General features: G+C 35.5%; 1 protein-coding gene and 1 long non-coding RNA gene across 2 annotated transcripts in view; one reads left to right on the forward strand and one right to left on the reverse strand.

Moving 5' to 3' along the window:
- KIAA0825 (KIAA0825 ortholog) overlaps positions 1-22,879 on the forward strand; it is a 357,903-nt gene that overhangs the window by 307,377 nt on the left and 27,647 nt on the right. The window lies entirely within an intron of this gene.
- The window catches only part of LOC120236541, a 35,086-nt gene continuing 16,468 nt past the window's right edge, over positions 4,262-22,879 (reverse strand). The window contains exon 2 of the long non-coding RNA XR_005529697.1: positions 4,262-5,455. This is a non-coding gene — a long non-coding RNA (uncharacterized LOC120236541). The remainder of the gene's footprint in view (positions 5,456-22,879) is intronic.

Genomic DNA, 22,879 nt, shown 5'->3' on the forward strand with positions numbered 1-22,879 from the left:
GATGTGTGAGAACCTCTGAAGCATTGGATGAAAGGTTGTTAACACTGACCTCAAGATATTCATGATGCAAGTATTAGAAGAACTCTTGATGATAATAGGAGTATATATTAATTTCAGAGAGGCTTGAAGAAGCCACAGAGCACAAATAAACAACAACAACAAAACCAGCCTGTCCTTAAGAAAGTTTACCTTATCAGCATAAAAACCCAGCTATGACCTATGCATAAAACTTGGGGAAAAAAGGGAAAATGAAAGACAAATGAAGAAAATGCATCTGAAGAGTGATGACACAGAGAAACACTCTGTGTTCAAAAAAATAATTCTCCAGAGTCTCAAAGAAATTACAGACAACTCGAGCTCTTGAAAACCATCAAAGGACCATTCAAAAAAGTGATAGAATGAAATAAAAGAAAATAAAAACTGAGCTGCAAAACTCAGAGAAAAATGGAAAAACTAGAAATCACTATAGACCTGAAAGCCCTCTTAAAGGCAATAAAAATTCATATAGTTGACCCTTCAATAACATGAATTTTAACTGTGCAAGTCACTTTTTTTATATAGTACTATAAATGTATTTTCTCTTCCTTAGGATTTTCTTAATATTTTATTTTCTCTAGCTTCCTTTATTGTAATAATACAGTATATAATACATATAATATGCAAAATAACAGATTAATTGTTCACACCATTGGTAAGGCTTCCATCAACAGTGGTCTATCAGTGAAGTTTTTGGGGAGTCAAAAGTTACATAAGAATTTTCAGCTCTTTGCAGGGGGTTTGTGCCCCTAACCTCTGTGTTGTTCAAAGGTCAACTGTATACTCATGAAAATCAAGTCATGGGGATCAGAATTGAGAAATTAAATTGTGGAAGATAAATCTCACAAACCAAATTAGGGTAAAACTATAAACATTATAAAGGAAATGATAGATATGGCACACAAAGGAGTTCAACAATCAAAAAATTTCTGAATAGCAGAACAAATGGAACAAAAAATCACGTTATATATAAGAAAATATTCCTGAAGAAATATTTGATCTGTATATTGACAAAGACCCTTTGTATGTGAGGCTTAATACAAAATCAATACCAAAACATATGCTAATATAATTTCTGGTATTTAAGGATAAAATTATTTGGACATATTAGCTGAGAAATCAAGTCTTATAAAGGAGAAAAACAGGTATGTCTTAAACTTGTTCAAAGCAACACTTAATGACAGCAACTAAACTATGGCTATTAGTTTCCAGGGGCAAAAAAATAGGATATAAGAATTTCATTCATAGGTAAGTTATCTTTCATATATTGAAGACAACATTCTCAAGTAGGTAAGAATTTAGGGACTATAGCACCTATGATAATTATTATTGGCAAAAGATGAATCCAAATAAAACACTTAATAAAAATAGCTAAGATTAAATAATTATAGAAATCTAGATATGTGGTTGAGGGTTATAAATCCTGAAAGTATAAAAATATACATAAGTGTGCCCACACACCTACGTGAACTGTTGAAGAGTGGAGAAAAAGGGAAGTGGTAGGCAGGACCACTGATGTGTTAGTATGTCCTTTACCATCCACTTTCAAGAGATGCTTTTTAAGTATGGACTTCAGCCACTTCTAGTTCTTTGATAGTGTTTTTTTTTTTTTTCTTAAATATATTTAAAAGAATTTTTATGAAATTCTAACAATTCAGTGAATATTTCTCAGAAATCCATTTTTCCCCTTTCACTTTATTTTTTTGTTATTAAAGCCATCATTTATAGAATTATCCTACTTTAAAAAATGTTGTATGAACATAGATGTTTACAAAGACAATAACCAAATACTGAAGTTATTTCTGTGTAGTGGGATTTTAGTGACTATTAACTGCCCTCTATAGATGAGAGCATATAGTTTTATTAATGAGTAGTTTTAAATATCCAGAAAAGTAGGTATGACTTAAATACCCAGAAAAATGGAACACCTTTCTGATGCTGTCTTTTGGGTATTCTTCCTTTTCATTTCTTCCTGTGGGGGGGAAGGGGGGAGGTAAAACCGATTTGATCAGTATATGCAGGATGCTAACAGTGGCACAATGTTAATCTTTGGAGGAATTACAAAGAAAGCTAAAGTTATTTTTTTGCATAAAGAGCTTACAATTTAACTTACTGGTCTTTAGTTTTTTGCATCTGTTTGAATGTGAGGGCCATGCTAACATTTTGTGTAACAGAAAGAGGATTTGCAAAGAATCACACCGGGATATTTTTAGGTAGCTCTCTTACTCCCTGTTCACACCTAATCCAGAGCTCTCTTATCCAAGTATATCGGCAATTTTTTATTTAGGAATTATTCAAGGTATAAGGCAGCATCTTTGGGAGATACTTTATGTGGTCGTGAGAGAGCAAAATTAGATCCGAACTCTTTATTCTACCTTAAGAATATATTTTCGTGTATGTCTCAAGTCACTATTTTGGTTTAAGGGAAATCCTTGACTGATCTGGCAGTTCTCAAAGAAGTACAAATTTATCAGATTTTCATAACCCACACTGCACCAGTAACAAAAGTGAATGATCTGACTCACATACTGTGTCCTAGATTTTATAAAATAATTTGTTGCTACTCTAAAGAGTCTTTTAGAATGAATTAGTTATTTATAGATTTAGATAGTTATCCAAATATTTTGTCATCAGCTAGTTTGATTTTTTTCTAAATATCTGTCATGTTTGTGGGATTCTGATTGCAATGCTAAAATGACATTAACTACTTTTTATTGTCATGTTCATGAAAGAAGTTACAATTTTGAAGATTATGGTAACATTTCATGATTGTCAAAGCTCCCAGCTTGACATACTACTTTCTAAAGTTTATTTAAAAAGACATACTGATGGGAGCCGTTGGCAGTTATCTGGGTTTATTGGCATAAAATATATGGAAAGGAGAGGAGTTGTATTTAATAAGATAGGTCACTTACAACAGTTGTGCAAATCAGCTACTGAAATATTTACTAAATGGACAGGCTTCCATGTGATTTTGAATACTTGCTTTGTGATCTAGTTTATTTACTTTTTTTTTTTTACAGTAAATTTAAACATCTGATCACCCTCTAGATGTCTTTACCTAGTACATGTCTTCAGTTTAATTGCAAAATATGAAACTTTCTTAAAATCATGAATTTTTATTGATTAAAATTAAACACGATTAATCACAAAGATCTTTCATAGTAACGGCTATTAACATTTTTAAGTGGATAATAACAAATTGCTCTCTGTAGTTGCTTTTGTAACTTTTAGTTCTGTATATTATTTTGTCCTCCAAGGTAAAATGACAGAGTGAGCATATTGCATAAAAACCAAGATCATCACTCTTGCACTGCCTATCACCCTGTTTATGCTTAACCAAGCATTTATTTATTAGTTCTTAATGGTAAGGGCTACAAGGTTACTACACCTGAGAGAAAAATCTGTAAGACAGGCTTTCTAATTAATCACTGAGAGGGTTCAGGAAGGTCTAGCTATTTCTGTAAACTGAAGCATTTATGTGCTCTATTGCAAGTGTTGATCACGAAAATGGCAGGTAATGCTTTATTTCTCTAACTTTCTGTTCTTCCATTAGAAATAATGAACCCTTTACATGCATCTCTGTGTATGAACGTGGATGCCATCATTAAAACTAGAGCCTTTGTTCAGGTGAGGACACACAGGGACAGTTGTAAGAAAACAGAACAATGGTACCAGTATCTTAGGGATGATACTCAAATGCCCCCCATGATGCTCTGAATTGAAGACCACCGTATCAGAACAACAGGCTCAGAGACAGAGCAATCAAGAGCAGTAAGTGTCCCTGACTGGCTCAGTTTGTAGAGCATGCAGCTCTTGATCTTGGGGTTGTGAGTTCGAGCCCACATTGTTTATTTATTTATTTTTTAAAAGAGTCACCATTTTGGAGTGCCTGGCTGGCTCAGTTTGTAAGAACATTGAATTGGTATAGAACTTACATTAAAAAAAAAAAAAAAAAAGAGCAATAGTTCCTGTTATGTGGGAGTTAGGATATGATATCCAGGACCATTTGTGGCTAGTAAGCTGGAGCCCTGTTCCATACTAGTTAATTGTACTGAGTTCACAAACAAAAACTGTGATGAAACTTGCAGCAGTGCTCCATGTGAAATGATGACTTAACTGACAGCATCGAGGCTCTTTCCCAGATTGACTGAGTCACTGGGCTCTACTGTACCGACTCTCAGATAAAAAGGCACCAGCTCTTGCCATATTTACATGTCTGTTTGGGAAACCACACACTTCTCCCCAGTGCTTGGCATTGCTTTGGTGTGTTTCCTGGTACAGGAGCTTCTCTCTTACCAGAAACAAAAAGCATTGGCATTGCAGATGTTAATAGCCTGTTCCTCCTGTCTCTAGCCAGGACCCTGACATTGGCTGAAATCACCACCTAAGCTACACTGTTGGCATAATCTACCTTAAAAGCACAGTAAAATTCATTTTCTAAGCCTAGCACATGCAGACACTACAGAGATGTGTCCTCCCTATGCCTGTGCTCATGTAACTCAAATGTAGCGCAGCAGGCTAAGACATCCAGTCAACATACATTCCCCTTGTGATGTTTCTCTTCTTCCTCACCTCCATCTCTCCCCATTTTGAGAATCCTTACATTTATATTTTAGTTGCAAGAGATGCAACTGACAGTAGCCTTTCAGTATTGAGCAGCTATGTAAATGCTAGCTTCCTCCTGGCCATGCTGAGAACAGGGCTGTGGGCACTGAGGCCCTATTGCATTTTATAAAAGAAAGGCACCTTACCCAGTGGCTGCTGCCTCCTGTCCTTGCATTGACCAAGGATTCTGAGCCACCCTCAGGGCCTCAAGCACTTTCTGTCTTCATTTTTTAGGTTTTACAGATCGTGTTTTGGTAAAATACATTTTATGCAGAAGATGCTATAGTTTAATAAAAGGAATGATCTCTAAAAATTCAAAGAAGTTGGTCACTTAAGATCCTGGAGAATAGGAGATCCAAGAAGTGATGGAAATGTGCTCTATTAGAGGGGAATATAGCAGGGGAAGACAGATCAAGAAGAGGAGTTTCTATAAAAGGAAGCAGTAAGACACGGAATAGGAACAGGAGATAATAGTAATACTGTTATAGAATTTTTTTTTCTTTGGTGAATGACTTAATTTTGTAAATGTAGAAAGAGATGTGTAACTTCATTCAGGTCAGAGGTCAGTGGTCTTGAGTTCAAGCTCTGGTTCTGTTTTATCTGGACTGTCCCATACTGGCAGAGTAGATTCCAGGAGCCTGAAGCCACCGCTCCTATAAAGATGTAGATGCTGGCCATTGGTGGTCAGCCTGCAGGGCACAAAACTGGTAAGGGGCTCTGAGGGGCCATGGGCAGATTTGAAACAGCATCTTCCACCATTTTCTTGTAAGTTATCCGTCAGTAAAATCACTAGGTAGAATGCAGCCACATCCTGTTAAAGAAGAAAAAGCTTTAAAAAGAGAGCTAAAAATTGGTGACTGGCAATTAAATTTGTCTGAGGTTCTATAAATAATAATCAGACTTTTAAACACGAATTTTATACAAATTTGTATTATACATGACTATAGCATATATGTGCCTTTATTGGTTCTCAAATACTTCAAATTGCATAACATTTAAAAAATTTCATTTATATTTTGTTCTTCATTGATAATATGAAATCAATTTAATATGTATATTAGAACTTACTGGATTTTTAAGTGGAAATCAATGATGCTACATGTATGTATTTATGCCTTATGTTGTCTTGAACAAGGATGAAGAAAGATAGTATTTGCACATATGCTCCAGATTATAACCCACATTCTTCCATAGGGACAAGAAATCAAACTCAGGGATTTAGAAAACTAGTTTAAAGAAACTGGACTCAGTCAACACAAAGGGGAAAGATCTGATTTGTCCTCAGACAGAAATGAATATGAATTTTATCTGTGCTGTTTTGCCCCATGTGTTTGAGTAAATCACTTTCTCTCTTAATCTCAGCATTTTTATCTCTAATATTGAGAATGAGACCCCACAGAGCTATAATGAGGATCTGGTAGAATGATGTTCAGACAGTCCCGCAGTCCTTTTTATTTTTCTTTAAAAAAATTTTTTTTAAATTCTAGTTAGTTCACAGATAGTACAATATTGGTTTCAGAGACAGAATTCAGTGACTCATCACTTAACAACAACCAGTGCTCATCATCGTAAAAAGTACTCACCTGAATACCCATTACTCATTTAGTCCATTCCCCTGCTTCCCTCCTGCCATCAACCCTCAGTTTGTTCTCTATCTTTAAGAGTCTCTTATGGTTACTTTCCCTCTCTCTTTTTTCTTTTTTGTTTCTCCCCCCACCCCATATCTTCATCAGTTTTGTTTCTTAAATTCTGCGTATGAGTGAAATCACATGGTATCTGTCGTTCTCTGAATGACTTATTTCACTTAGCATAATACACTTTAGTTCCAGCTACATTGCTGCAAATAGCAAGATTTCATTCTTTTTGATGGCTGGGTAGTATTCCATTAAATGTGTGTGTGTGTGTGTGTGTGTGTGTGTGTGTGTATACATGCATCACATCTGGAATATATATACCACATCTTTACCCATTCATCAGTTGGTGGACACATTTAGGGTCTTTCTACAATTTGGCTATTTTTGATAATGTTGCTATAAACATCAGGGTGCATGTACTCTTTTGTATTTTTTTATCCTTTGGGTAAATACCCAGTAGTGGAGGGCAGTTCTGTTTTTAACTTTTTTTTAAAAATAAAGTTTATTTATTTTGTGAGAGAGAGAGAGAGAGAGAGAGAGAGAGAGAGAGAATGGGGGAAGGACAGAGAAACAGGGAGAGAATCTCAAACAGGCTCTGCTCCTGTCAGCACAGAGCCCAACACAGGGCTTGATCTCATGAGCCATGAGATTATGACCTGAGCCAAAATAGAGTCAGATGCTGAAATGACTAAGCCACCCAGGTGCTCCTCTAAATAGAGGACACAGCTTTTAAATGCACAGCTTTTAACTTTTTAAGAAGCCTCTATACTGTTTTCCAGAGTGACTGCACCCGTTTGCATTGCTACCAACAGTGCAAAAGGGTCCCCCTTTCTCTACATCCTCACCAACACCTGCTGTTTCTTCTGTTGTTAAATTTAGCCATTCCGACAGGTGCCAGGTGTATCTCACTCTGATTCTGATTTGTATTTCCCTGATGATGAGTGATGTTGAGCATCTTTTCATGTGTCTGTTATCCCTCTGGATGTCTTCTCTGGAAAAATGTCTATTATGTCTTCTACCCATTTCTTGCACTGTATTGTTTTTTGAGTGTTGAGTTTGACAAGTTCTTTTTGTGTTGATACTAATCTTTTATCAGATATGTCATTTGCAAATATCTTCCTCCATTTCATAGGCTGCCTTTTAGTTTTGTTGTTTCCTTCACTGTACAGAGGTTTTTTGTTTGTTTTTTTGGTTTTTTGTTTGTTTGTTTGTTTGTTTACCTTGATGAAGTCCCAATAGTTCATATTTGCTTTTGTTTCCCTTTACTCTGGTGACATGTCTACTAAGAAGTTGTTCTGGCTAAGGTCAAAGAAGTTGCTGCCTGTGTTCTCCTCTAGGATTTTGATGATTTCCTGTCTCACAGGTCTTTTGTCCATTTTGATTTTTTTTTTTAAATGAATGGCATAAGAAAGTGGTCCAGTTTGATTCTTATGCATGTCACTGTCTGTTTTTCCGAACACCATTTGTTGAAGAGACTTTTTTCCATTGGATATTCTTTCCTGCATTGTCAAAAATTAATTGATCATATAGCTGTGTGTCCATTTCTGGGTTTTTATTCTGTTCCATGGATCTATGTGTATGTTTTTGTGCCAGTACCATACTGTTATGATGACTACAGCTTAGTCATATGGCTTGAAGTCTGGAATCATAAGGCCTCCAGCTTTGCTTTTCTTTTTCAAGGTGGCTTTGGCAATTCAGGGTCTTTAGTAGTTCTATACAAATTTAAGGATTGTTTTTTCTATCTCTGTGAAAAATGCTGGTAGTATTTCAATAGGGATTGCATTAAATGCATAGATGGCTTTGGGTAGTATAGACCTTTGAACAATCTATAAGCACAGAATATTTTTCCATTTCTTTGTGTCCTCGTCAGTGTCGTTACCAAGTGTTCTAAGGTTTTCAGAGTACAGATCTTTTACCTCTTCGGTGAGGTTTATTCCTAGGTATCTTATTGTTTTGATGCAGTTGTGAGTGGGATCAATTCTTTGATTTCTTTTTCTGTTGCTTCATATTTGGTATATACTAATGCAACAGATTTCTGTATGTTGATTTTATATCCTTTGACTTTGCTGAATTAATGTATGAGTTCTAACCATTCTTTGGTGGAATCTTTTGGGTTTTCTACATAGAGTATCATGTCGTCTGCAAATATTGAAAGTTTTATATCTTTCTTGCCAGTTTGGATGCCTTTTATTTCCTTTTGTTGTCTGATTGCTGAAGCTAGGACTTCCAGTACAATGTTAAATAGTAATGGTAAGAGTAGACATCCTTGTCTCTTCCCGACCAGAGAGGAAAAGCTCTCAGTTTTTCCCCATTGAGGATGATATTAACTGTGGGGCTTTATGAGAGTGAGGTATGTTTCCTCTATCCCTATTTTGTTGAGGGTTTATCAAGAATGGATCCTGTATTTTGTCAAATGCTTTTTTTTTTTTTTTTTTGCTAGAAGATCATATGGTTCTTATCCTTTCTTTTATTAATGTGGTGAATCACGTTGATTGATTTGCGGACACTGAACCACACTTGCTGCCCAAGAATAATTCCCACTTGATGGTGCTGAATAATTCTTATAATGTAGAGAGTACCGCAGTCCTGATGTGTAGTATATATATATATATATATATATTCAGCTAAGATTAGTTTAGGACCCAGATGGATACATGGCAAAAAAATGCAAGAGAGAATTAATTAGATGTTGCATGTTGCGATACAGACATTAAATGTGAAGAGTTGAGAGTCACTGAAAGCTGAAGTAATCAGAAAAGATTTTGGAGAGGATTAAAAGAATGTCTTCCTTAGTCTGTTTGGGGGTGATATAATCAAATATCAAAAACTGGGCGTCTAATAAAAAAACAAACATTGATTCCTCAGTGTTTTGAGGGCTGAGAAGTACAAGATCATGGCATCTGCAAATTTGGTGTCTGCTGAGAACTCCCTTTCTGGTTCACAGACACCTGTCTTCTTACTATGTTCTTACATAGTGGAGGAACAAGGGAGTGCTCTGGGGCCTCTTTAATAAGGACACTAATCTCATGCTTGAGGGTTCCATCTTTATGACCTGTTCATCTCCCAAAGGTCCCACCTCCAAATACCATCAATCACATCAAGGATGAGGTTTCAGTGTATGAATTCTGGGAGAAGGCAAACATGAAGTCTATATAGCAGGAAGTAAGAAGTTGGAACTTTGCTAGGGGAAAGAACATGAGCAGAAACAGAGGCATGAGTGAATAATGGCAAGTTAGGAGGTGAGGCCAATCATTTCCACTGCTGTGGGCTGACAGTGACAGGAGCAGATGGCAAGGAATGTGTTTGGAGACAATTAACTTCATTTCAGATTTCTAAGACTTTGAGGTCACAAGACGTCTGAGTGAGAATATGTCTCACATAGCTAGAGAGCGGGGAGGTTGGCATTGTGAGGAGGCTATAGATTTGGTGGTCATCAGTCTTATAGTGATAGTTAAATCCAGTGAGCTGCCAGTGAGAGGGGAGAGAGCACAAACTAACAACTGAGTGTGTGGAGGATACTATCTAGTTATAGGGTGGAAAGCAGAAGAAGCCCAATCAAAAGTAAATCCACCAAGAAGGGTGATCAGAATATTAGGAGAAAAGCTAGGATAGTGGTGTGGAGGCCAAGAAAGAATGGCTTTCAGCAAGAGGGGGTAGCCAGAGCCTGAGGAGGACAAAGAAAGGAGGTGATCTATGAGTAGCTGCTCTTCCCTTAGAAGAATGAAACCAGAGGCATCTGGATGGTTCAGTTGGTTAAGCATCTGACTTCAGCTCAGGTCATGATCTCATGGTTCGTGAGTTCAAGCCCTGCATCTGGCTCTCTGCTGTCAGGGTGGAATCTGCTTTGGACCCTCTGTCTCTCCCTTTCTCTGCCCCTCCCCAACCTTCAAGCACGTGCACACAGCTCTCTCTTTCTCTCAAAAATAAGTAAATTAAAAAAAAAAAAAAAAGACGAATGAAACCAGTATATCCCAAGTGAACCTTGGAAGGAGAACCATTGTTTGGGTAAGAACACTGACCATCTGCTCTGCTTCTGTTGGTTCTGCCTTTTCCTTGGGCTCACTTGTGCAGATGGTTTTCTTTTTGCTCCTCATCTCCTGCCTCCACATCCTGATCCCTAGACTCAAATAACACCTTTTTTTGTGTGTGTGTTTGGCCCAGAACAACCTCTTGTAGTCACCCTTAGAACAACTGGGACAGGGTAAGTCTTTAAGAAAAGACTTTACAAAGTAGTAAGGAACAACAGAAGAAAATAAACAGAACTAGGGGCGCCTGGGTGGCTTAGTCGGTTAAGTGTCCGGCTTTCGCTTAGGTCATGATCTTGCGGTTCGTGAGTTCGAGCCCGGCGTCAGGCTGTGTGCTGACTGCCAGCTCAGAGCCTGAAGCCTATTTCAGAGTCTGTATATCCCTCTCTCTCTGACCCTCCCCTGCTCACGCTGTCTCTCTCTCTCTCCTAGAAATACAAAAAAAAAAAAAAAAAAATTAAAAAAAAAGAAAAAAGAAAATAAACAGAACTAGACCATCTCGGTTCAAACCCAGCCTCTCCCACTTAGTATTTTCATAACCTTTGCAAGTTAATCAATCTCTCTGTGCCTTGGTTTTCTATTCTGAAAAATGGGAATAATAATAATAGTACATATTTCATAGGATTGTGAGAACCAAGTAGACTTAATGTATGTAAAATTCTCAGATGAGTACCTGACATACTTAAAGTGCAACATAAGTATTTGCTATTCAATTAAATACAGAATAGAAAGAAATGAAAGAGCAGTACACATGTTTAAAAGTGTAAATACTAGAGCCAGACTGTCTGGATTCAAATACCTGCTCAACCATTTACAAGCATGTAACTGTGAACAAATTACTTGACCTGTCAGGGCCTCAGTTTCTTTAGTTATAAAATGTGAATATATCAACTACATTATAATTGTGAGGATTGAGTCTATATATATATATATATATATGCCTACTAAGTACTGAATAATTAACAGCCATTATTATTAGCTCTGTAGCTTACCAATGCAGTATTCTGACCTCTAGGCATCACGAATGTGGTCCCCTTTTACACCTAATCCAGGCAGACAGGCTTCCCTTGGGTCTTGGCAGTCTACCCTGGTAGATACAGCTTCTTTCATGTCTTTATCTCTTTACCAGGAGCAGGATAAATTTACCACCCATTCTTTCACCTACCTGACCCTGTTCAGATTTCTTCTTTGTAATGACTGTGTACTGACCTTACCCTTCAGAAGAATCTTTCAAATCAGCTAGGGTGGGGTTCTCTCTCTTAGAATAGAAAACATTTTTAATATAATCACCTGCAGCTGGCATTCATTTAAGAAAATGTAAGCACGATTAAAATGAAGACAACATAGTTATAAGCAGAGGAGAAAGAGAAAGGAACTTTGTTACAGGAACTTAAGGGTCATGGCTCTAAAAGTTCTCTAAAAGCAGAAACATGCAGGAAAGCCAATTCCACATCTAAAAAGTCTGGAGATGTCTTTATGGCAGAGGCAGGGGCTTTTCAGGTCAGGGACAGTGCACCTGATGGGAAGGAAGTCTCATTTTAGAAGAAACCTGAACTCAGCTGCATCTGCCTAGAACCACCATTTCTTGCACTGACATCTGGTGGTGGGGTGTGGGGGAGGGGGTAAATGGAAGGTAGCTCCAGCCTAACTGAACCATTCTGCCACTTGCACAGACCAGGGCAGTTCAGAAAAAGTGCCTGTCAACTGGATAAAGAACTGCTTCTCTATCTCAACCATTTGGATGTTTCAGCTTGCAGATGCTGTGCAATCAGCAAGTGTCCATATGAAGATAACTTTAAATAGTCATTTTCTCAAAATAACAATCTATAAAACATAAATAGTAAATTTCTTTTTACCATAAAAGAAAATTAGATTATCAGAAATAGAGGCTATAAGTCATAGGTTGTACGTCTGAACTTTTTATGTACAATAACTAATCACTCGGCCATCAGGGCACTGGGGAAATTACAATAAATTATATTTTGTGGGGTAAGCACCACATGAATGAAGCCAAGAATATTACAGAAGTGACCTTCACCTTGTGTGATGTCATAGAAAAAAATGATGCTGCCCTAATAACTTCATAGGGTTAATTAGTTTCAGAGAACACACAAGAGGCGGCGATGTCACAGAGCTTTTTTATTTTCTTTCCCGTGGGAAGTTGGGCTAATAAAAATGAAAAACATTTCAAGTAGCTAAGTAAGAAAGAAGAGTTGCATAGTTAGAAGGAAATGTTTTAGTGCTATCCGCTTGGAAGGCCTCGTTCTCTTTTTCCTTAAGCTGCAAATCTTATTGTTCTCTTATGCATCTTTTACCATGGACTTGGGAATCTCAGAAATGACCGTTGTTTCCAAAACTTACTCTGAGGATAGATTTTTTTTTAAGTTGCTAATGAATACAAATCCATTTAATCAGATAAGGACCTCTGCAGATAGGGAGACATTTATCTGTATAAAATATGTGGCTTTGTTTGGTCTTGCCACTTGGATCTCCTGTGGCGGTGGAGGTAAAATTTCCACAGTCATGCTGATTTCAGATGAATAGGTTTGCTGGTGTTAAAGATGGGCTGCAGCACTGGCTGGCATCTGGGGTACAGAAGGCTAATTCTTTTGAATAGAGCCATTGATGATTACATTTTGGAGAAACTTAATCATAGAGTAATTAGGCTTTAATTCTTACAAAAACTTACAATTAATTGGATCTTTTATATAACTTTTCTTGTTTGATTTAAAGTACCATGTAGGTTATAGAAACTTAAATATGGATTTAATTAGAATTGTTTTATGATTTTAATGAGTCTTAAAAGTCTTTTGATGAGCAGCTTGTATAATTATGGTATTTAAAATGATTGGGTAAATGTATACTTTTATAATTTACCTTTCAGGAAACTGTATATTTTGGAGGCTATTTTTTGCATGATGAATTGTTTCATTTATGTGCAGTTTTTGTGGGGATGGGTGCTTAGTCCTGCCCCTAATCACTGAAATGTTTTCTCCCTAGAATGAAATTAAACTTTCATAGAATCAAAAGCATTAGGCGGTAGCCCAAAATTAGTTAAATTTAATCACAGAATTTTTTTTTTGTTTTTATTGTAAAGAAGACTGAACCACTAGTAAAACTTTTAGCTGAGCATTCAGTTTTCCTACATAATCAGCAAGTACCAAAAAGTTACCTGAATACAAGCTCTTTTTCTAAAGAAAAAAGGTAATTTTAGGGAAATTAGTTGAAATTTAAAAAGTGACATGCAGTATTGAGTTGTCAACTTTTTAATGTACTGTCAAAACAACTGGGAATGAGTACCTTCAATAAACTTGCAAAAATTTAAACTTAGACACGGAAAACATTACTTTCTCCTCTTTGAGTAGGTCCCATCCCAACTGATACTAAACCAGATAGGAAGCATTTCATCTTTTCCTGATGATTAAAAAAAAAAAAGTGTATTAAGGAATATTAGGACACATGTTTGCATTTTCCATTACTAATGTCATTATTATGTTATGTCCTTATGTTCTATCCTTCACCTTCCAGTCAGGGTAAATTATTTACATGTGCTTCAAAATCAATCAGTGCAGTTCACCATATCACAAGGGGATAGGAGGAAAACCATAGAGTCATTGCAAAAGATGTAGAAAAACCTTTGATGAAACCATTTCATGACAGAAACTCTCAGCAAACATAGAATAAAAGCAAAGTTACTCAACTTGATTAAGGGCGCCTATGAAAAACCTACAGCTAACATCAGACTCTAGCATCAAGAACAAGGCAAGGAGGTCTTTTAGTTAAGTTTTCCAAAGGTCCTATCCAGTGTAATAAGACAAAGGAAATAAAGGGCAGGCAAATAGGAAAGGGAGAAATAAAGCCATCCTTATTTGCAGATGACATGATGGTATAGGTGTAAAACTTTAAGGAATTCACAAAATAGCTATTAAATCTAACGACTTAGTTTAGGAAGATTGCAGGATACAAGGTCAAGATAAAAACCAGTATTTCTGTATACTAGTAACAACTACCCATGAAAAAATTTAGATTTTATTTTATTTTTTATTTTTGAGGGAGAGACTACACAAACAGGGGAGAGGGGCAGAGTGAAAGAGAAAGAGAACCTTAAACAGGCTCCAAGCTCAGCATGGAGCCTGATGCAGGGCTTGATCTTATGACCTTTGGGTCATGACCTAAGCTGAAATCAAGAGTTAGATGCTCAACCAACTGAACCACCTAGGTGCCCCAACCATAAAAAAAAAAAAAAAAAAAAAAATCACCCTTATCTCTCCACCATCAAACTGTCAGCTATCAAGAAGCTCAAAGCAAGTTCTTGGTGGTCAGATGCAGGGCTTGATCTTATGACCTTTGGGTCATGACCTAAGCTGAAATCAAGAGTTAGATGCTCAACCAACTGAACCACCTAGGTGCCCCAAAAATAAAAAAAAAAAAAAAAAAAAAAAAAATCTCCACTTAAAATAGCATAAAAACACTCAGGAATATTTTTTTGTAAAGATGTGCAAGACCTGAACATTAAATTCTCTAAATTCTTGGTATCTAAATTCTATGCAACCCCAATCCAAACAACATTCTTTGAAGAAACTGACATGATTTAAAATTTAAATTAAAAAGTAAAAAGAGCTCAGTATATCTAAAATAATTTTGAAAAAGGAAGACAAAGTTGAAAAGTTGAAGCAATGTTTTCACCTGATTTGAATACTTAGTATAAAGCTACAGATCAAGACCAGGTGTAACTGGAATATGAATAGGTAAATATAGGCATATATGGAAATGGATAATAACAGAGTCCAGAAATTAATCTACACTTACATGATCAATTCATTTTTCAGCAACGTAGCAAGGTAGTTCAGTGGAGAAAAAACAATCCTTTCAACACACGGCACAAGAAAAATTGGATATGTGTATGGGGAGAAATATTAGCCTGATCCTTAACTTTCATAACGATTAACTCAAAATGAATCTTAGGCTTATATATGCGAAACTAAACTATTAAGCTTCTGAAGAAAAGAAAAGAAAATCTTTGCGACACTAAGTTAGGCAAGCTTTCTTAAATAAAAGAAGTACAAATAATAAAAGAAGAAATAAAATGGATTGTCATCAAGATTAAAAAATTTTGTTCCTTTTGTTCCAAAAGACATAGCTAAGAAAACAAACAAAGGCTGGAAGGAAATTTTCACAGAATACTTCTGGCAAAAAGATAGAATCTACAATATATAAAGAATTCTTACAACTCAATAAAAAAATTTTTTTAAATAAGGTAAAGATTTTAACAGACACTTCAAAAAGGTGTTGGCAAATGGCCGACAAACACAGGTAAAGGTATTCAATATCACTAGTTGTCAGGAAAGTGTAAATTATAACCACATCAAATACTAAGACATAGTTACTAGAATGGCTAAAATTAAAAGGACTGACAATAGTAAGTGTTGATGTGGACATGGGATAAGTGGAACTTCCATACATTGCTGGTAGGAATGAAAAACAGTATCGCCATTTTGGAAAACAGTCTGAAAGTACTTCGTGAAGTTAAACATATATTTATTGTAAAACTCAGCTGTTCTACTTCTTGGTATTTTAATCCAGTGAAGTGAAAACAAATGTCCAAAAGAGATTTCACTGCAAATGTTCATAGCCACATTATTCATAACAGCTAAAAGAGAAGCAGGCCTAACCCTAAAATCTATCAACTGTTGAATAGATAATCAAAGTGTGGTATATCCCCTACGATGAAAATACTACTCAGCAATAAAAAGGAAAATATATTAATAAGTCAAAAACATGAACAGATCTCAAAAATGTGATAAGTGAAAGATTTTAAAAACAAAAGAGTAGGTACTATATGATTCCGATAATATGAAATTCTAGAAAAAGCAAAACTATGATGACAGAAAGTAGTTCAAATACTGCCTACAGCCAGAAGAGGGAAATGATAGTATAAAGAGGCATGAGAGACTCTTGAATGCTGACAAAAACTGAGGACTGATGGATGTGGGGGGGGAGGGGGGGAGGCATGGAGGAGGGCGCTTGTGGGGAAGAGCACTGGGTGTTATGTGGAAACTAATTTGACAATAAACTATTTGTAAAAAAAAAAATAAATAAAACATTTTTAAAAAAAGAGGCATGAGAAAACTTTTAAGGATGAGGAAATTCTTCTGTATCTCAATTGTGGAGGTTCAGTCAATTTCATTGTGAGTACCAAATTTAATTAAATTGTTCACTTCAACTTAATGAATTTTACTGCATGTAAATAACACTTCAATAAAATAAATTCATATATATGTATATATACATATTATATATAATATATATTAATATATAAAACATATTATCATATATATAATATATATTATACTATATATAATATACATGTTACATATGGGGTTTCCAAAAAAGCCATGGTATAATTTATATCAGGTCTCTTATCTGTACTATATCCTTTCTTTTTAAAAGATTTGTACTTAAATTTTTCCCTCAACTACAGGATTAAAAATCATGCTTAGTTAAAAGGTCTACAAATATAAACCTATTAGTCATTTAACTACTTAGATATTTTCTCTTTATGGAATAGGCCACAGGTGGCCCAAAACTAAGTTTTACAAGTGAGTCAGCCTCCTTTATAATGAAAACACTGCTGTCTTAAGAACACATTCAGAGGATCCTAGCTTTTGTAACTGAAGGATATAATCATATAGAAGTACATCTGTGATTTCTGTTTTCTTCTTTCTTAGACTAATAATTCTACCTGATAATGTATATGATAACAACTGTTGAGAAACATGCAATTAAGTAAGCTTACAGATCATGCTTTGCTGAAAAGGGCAACATGATTTTCCTGTTGTAATTATCAGAGCAACTAAGAAGTATGTTCTTAATTGTCTGCTTTTCTGTGTACCTATTTAAATGCCTTTTTCTCACCCTTACCCACCTTAGTGGTCCACTTAATCAACTTTATACAAAACTACTAATATCATTAATAGAAAGTCAAATGCTGCAAAAGACAGAAATATCTACGGAATACAAGTCAATATATTAACCAAAGGGCACTTTCTCAATATGGCTATGAAAATGCCCCAATCTATTTCTTCTTTTGACTTCCACTTACTTTTTCTTAAAGAGTTTCTCTTCAACATTTTGACTTAACTTAACCATTGTATTATCTGAGCTGTCATATTAAATTACTACTGGAAAATTTCTAGACCTTTGGAACTAATCAATCTATTGTAGATAATCTTAATGTAACCTAAGAGATGTTATCTAAGTATCAAATATATTATCTACTTATTTTCTATTTTGTATCCTATTTAAGTTTTTGAGTAATTATTTTCTTTAAAAAGAAAACAAAATCCTCCTAGCTATTCTATGCTGAGCAAATTTACTAGCACATTCTGGATCAGATATTTCTATCTGAAATATCCAAATATATAAGTCAGTCTAATTACGAAAATATATTTGTTTTCAAATATTTGAAAGGCTCTTACCTACCATCTTAGATCATCTTGGTTTTGAAATTTTAACTGGAGAGTTTAATTGAACTTTTGTAATTTCACACAAATAAACTAGATTAAATTGGTTGTATGATTGTATCTCCACAATCAAGATATAGCAGATTTCCTCATCCTAGAGAGTTTTCTCCTGCCTGTCTCCTGGGTAACCATTTCCATTTCTGGCTCTAGGTAGTAATTCACCTATCATGGAAGATGGTCTTCTTTTGAGCTGTTTTAGAGGATAATTTTTACTAAAGGATTTGAGTTAAAGAGACATCAATATGGCTTAAGGAAGAACTTTCTGACAATTAGATGTTAACTATTCATGAATTAGGAAGGTCTGAATACTTGGAAATTTAAATCAATGCTTCACAATTTCTTCCCATTCCAGTGTTCTGACTCTCCTGTATGCTTTGAGAGGGCATGGTCTAGTTAACTGCATTTTCTGACTAACTCTAAGGTAACTCTTCAGGTTTCTGTTTTAAACACTTGGTAAACAGTCTTTATGCATTACCATGGTGTTTCTGTTGTATTTTCCTGGTGTACGTTGTGTTAGATTTGTTTTCTTTGATGATTTTGATGATTGAGAATGTTGTAATGACTTGGGAATCACCATCATTTCTGAACATGAATCATCACTTATAAAATTATCAAGTGAAGATAGAATATGAGCTAGTTTAAGTCCTGTAATGTGCTTTTTAAAAAATAATGTCCTGCTTTCAGCTTTCTTTGTTTTCATTTCTATCCCTGCCACCTGACCCCTGACCCTGTGGACTCCTCGTTCTTTCCAGTCTGTCCCCAATTCCATCAACTGGTTTTCCAATCTGAATCTGTACTGGTTAAAAATGCCAGTGTTCTTTCCTCTTTGTTTTCATATCTTCTAAACAGATTTTTAAATTTACCTATTCTCCTTCCTATTCAACAATTCCTTACCCTCCTCCCTAAATCTTACCCTTATTATATGCCTGCATGGATTATTTCAACAGCCTCCTTGTTTCCCGTCTCTCCGAATTATGATTCACCTCTGTGTTTCACTGTCAGACTAAGCTTATACTAATTCAGGATTTCATTCCTCAGCTCAAGAACTTGCAGTGATTTCCTATTACATGATCCATCAAGTCCACCAACTATTCCCTCTAGGCTTTTAAATCCCTCCACAAATGGCTCTACTGCAGGATTTCAGATTCATTTGCTGTTCTATATACACTGGGCCCTTCTCTGCCTCTGGAACACATTACTACTCTCCTATCTTTGCTTGATATGACATTGTTCCTCAGTTATCGTTTCTCTATCCAAACTGAAGGTATCCTTCAAGTACCACTTACTTCATAAAACCTTCTTTGGCAGCTCCTATCCATACTAACCTTTTTGTCATATCCATAACTTTTTAAATTTCTAATGAATGGAAAACTCTTTGCTCTCAATGCCTCCTTCATTTTCACATGTTAGCTCTATCTCTGTGCTGGAGGGCAGAGACGAGATTTTATATTGAATTTGTTTCCCTACAAATGTTAAGTAAAATGCAGGGCACATAGTACATAGCTTTCCTAACTCTACAGTTACTTTTCATGTATATTTTCCCACTAACTATATATTCCATAGGTAAACTAATTCAACACCTACAGACTGGCTTATTTATCATGCATTCACCATTACTGCCATTCACTGTCCTTATAATCTCTTCTTACCTCTTCATTTTTTAAAAAATCATCTTCTTTTTTTCTTTGAAATGTAAATATTATTCATTACTTAATGAAGATCCTATGCCAGTAAGGAAAGCAAATTATAAAAACAAAGGTATGAGTCATATATCACTATATAAAGCCAATCTTAACTATTAAAGTTTTTGTACAGTTTTTAAAAAACTAAAAATGGCCTAAACTTATTAAAAACATAAAATAGAAACCCACAAGCCCTTATCTGTAGTTCTGAGATAAAAGCTTTAAGCTGAAAGTTTTTATAAATTTATAGTCTTAATTCACTCCACTTAAAATGAATGTTTTGCTGCAGATATATTAATGTGTTTGGTATAGGGTACTACTCTAGACTCTGGTAGGAATGTTACTTAATAAACAGAATATACATTGTTTTACATTTCTAAATTTTAGATAAGTCTAAATTCTGAAAATGACCTCAGGCATTGTAGGCCTGTGATACTTTTGTATAGTTCTGCACACCCCTTCATTAAATAATATCATTTAATCCTCTAAATAAAGTTATAATGTAGCTCTATTATTATTCCTTTCCTTTTCTAGATTAGGAAACTAAGTTGCAGAAAGATTAAGTGACTTGACGGTCAGTGAAGGCTGAAGCTGCTGTTTTCTAATTTTAAGTCCTATACCCTTTTCTATGCCAATACCTTCAACAGATGCTTTGGAATCTATTTTTAAGAATCATAATAAATGACCCTAGGAATTGACATGGATTCAAATATATGCTTGTCCAGAACATGCAGCCTAGGTACTATGAATTGGCCACCTTACAGTGGTTAATGGAGAGCTGTTGAATATTAATTACTGACACAAAACCAGGATATAGGAGCAGTCCTTCCAGGCACTTAGAATTTGAGACAAAATGAAATAAAGGCTTGGGCATTTGATGCAGTAGCTATAGGTAGAATGTGTGGTGGGCATCCAAAAGCATGTGGAATCAACAGAGGAGAAATATTTAATATGTAGTTTCTTCGTAAATTCAGAGAAGCACATAAATGTATGTATATATCTCTAAACCAAACTTTATATATTCTTTGATGTATATCCATCATAAGTTGTCAGAATCCTCAAGGCCCTGTGTAGCTAATTAAGCATATCTTCAGCCTTAGAAGTATATGTTACATAATTTTAAGTATACTATAAAGATACTCAGTGTGGTAGATTATTGGAATAATGGTCTCTCCATGAATCACAACTCCGAGCATCTCACACGTTTTCTGAGCTTGGCCAAATGACTTGCTTTGGTCCACGGACATCAGCAAATGTGGTAAGAGCAGAATCTTGATAAATACCTACATTAGGGCTATGGTCTTAGAATCCTGAAACCATCATATTGTGAAGAAGACCAGTATGAAAGGCCAGAGACCCAGCTGTCCAATTGAGCTGCCAATAGCCACGTGAGTGAGTCTAGGGAGGACAAACAGAATTTTCTACAGAGCTGTGAGAAATAATAAATTGTGTTGTTTCAATGGACTAAATTTGGGGTGATTTGTTACATAGAAAACTGATATGCTTAGCTGTCAGGTTTTCATTTGGGCAGTCCCTTCATTCTGATTTAAATAGATACCAAAGATTAAATTTACTCTGACCTGTGCATTTAAAGTCTAATACTTTCTAAAGACTTTATGCAAATGCATATATGTACTTATATATATGTGTGTGTGTATATATATATAAGCATTTTATAAAATTAATTTCACTTCTTTTTAATATAATTTATGTGATAACAGTATAAAGTCTATACATAAGCTTCTTATATATTTACCTATATAAGCAATAGGAGATTTTGTTGACCATGAAGAAGATGCATTTATTTCTTTTGGGATAAGAACAGAAAGCAGGTAAAATATTAATATAAAGATTATGAGGTGTATGTTTACTATGAGGGTTAATTTGTTTAAAGGTAGAAAAAACAATAGAGAAACCATAATGGGATATCAAGTAGGATGGCTGATTACAATGAGAATGCCTCTCAGAAAATGGAATTTCGTGAGAGGGAAACTGTGTGTCTCAGGCATGCTTACTCTCCAAGTGTCTAGCTTGTTGCTTGGCCCTTATTAAATGTCTAATAAATATCCAACAGATGAATAACTACCAAATGAAGCTATGCATAATAGAAATGATAGGCAAACATTTCTGAATCCTCATGTTTAGAGTTGAAAAACCAAAAATATCAAGTTTAGAATACTCACAGAATTGGTCATTACAGTTTTGTAGAAATAAAATTTCTTTAGTTTCCATATTTTAGAATTTTGATTGAGCCAAGTCAAATTTAATTTTCAGCTTGGTAACTACTCAGATGAATGGCCTGATACAAATTATATAAAGAATCACATTTTCTTTTTAAAATATGTTTTTATCTATCTATTTATTTTAATTTTTTTCTTTTTATTTTTTTAAATATAATTTATTGTCAAACTGGTTTCTATACGACACCCAGTATTCATCCCAATGTTTGCAGCAACGTGGAAAGAACTGGACTTAGGCTAAGTGTTCTATTTATTTTTGAAAGCAAATGAAACCGAGCACAAGTGGAGGAGGGTCAGAGAGGGGGAAACAGAATTTGAAGCAGGCTCCAGGCTCTCAGCTGTCAGCACAGAGCCTAATTCGGGGCTCAAACTCATAGACCATGAGATCATGACCTGAGCTGAAGTCGAATGCTTAACCAACTGAGCCACCCAGGCGCCCCTAGAATCACAGTTTTCTTAACTGTAAAAATGGGAATGATAATATTTATTCTGAACAGTTGTTTTAGGATTAAATGAGATAATCTATATAGAAGGCATATCAGCACCCAAAGCACGGTAATCCTTCTTTGCTCTGCTTCCTCCCTTCTTCATTCCATCCTTAACATCTATAAAAACGTTCCAAAGCAGAGTCTAGCTGTACTTTTGGTGTCATCTGAACCTGCATCAGAAAAAACAAAATGAGGGGCACCTGAGTGGCTCAGTCCGTTGAGCATCCGACTTTGGCTCCGGTTATGATCTCATGGTTCATGAGTTCAAGCTCTCTCTGCTGAGAGCTCAGAGCCTGAAGCCTGCTTCAGATTTTGTGTCTCCCTCTCTGTGCCCTTTCCCCACTCATGTGTGTGTTCTCTCTCTCAAAAAATAAACAGTAGAAAAAAAAGAGAGAAAAAAATGAAAAAAAATTGTTTTCCTGTGCTCAGGGACATTAAGAACATTTGGGACAGAGCAGGAAGGATGTGAGCTATAAGAAAGGCTATAACTACTAAGAATCTGTTCTGTATCTTTCTAAAAGATTCCACTGTGCTACCTGCCTATTTATACATAGATATGAGGTATTTCCCTAAGTTCTGATATTGTTGGAATAATCAATCTAGTCCTGCCCTTGAACAGGCAGGGGACAAAACAGTAGGAGAG

The sequence above is a fragment of the Hyaena hyaena genome, unplaced genomic scaffold (assembly GCF_003009895.1).
Source record: "Hyaena hyaena isolate Hyena2069 unplaced genomic scaffold, ASM300989v1 scaffold_156, whole genome shotgun sequence".
Classification (NCBI taxonomy): Eukaryota; Metazoa; Chordata; class Mammalia; order Carnivora; family Hyaenidae; genus Hyaena; species Hyaena hyaena.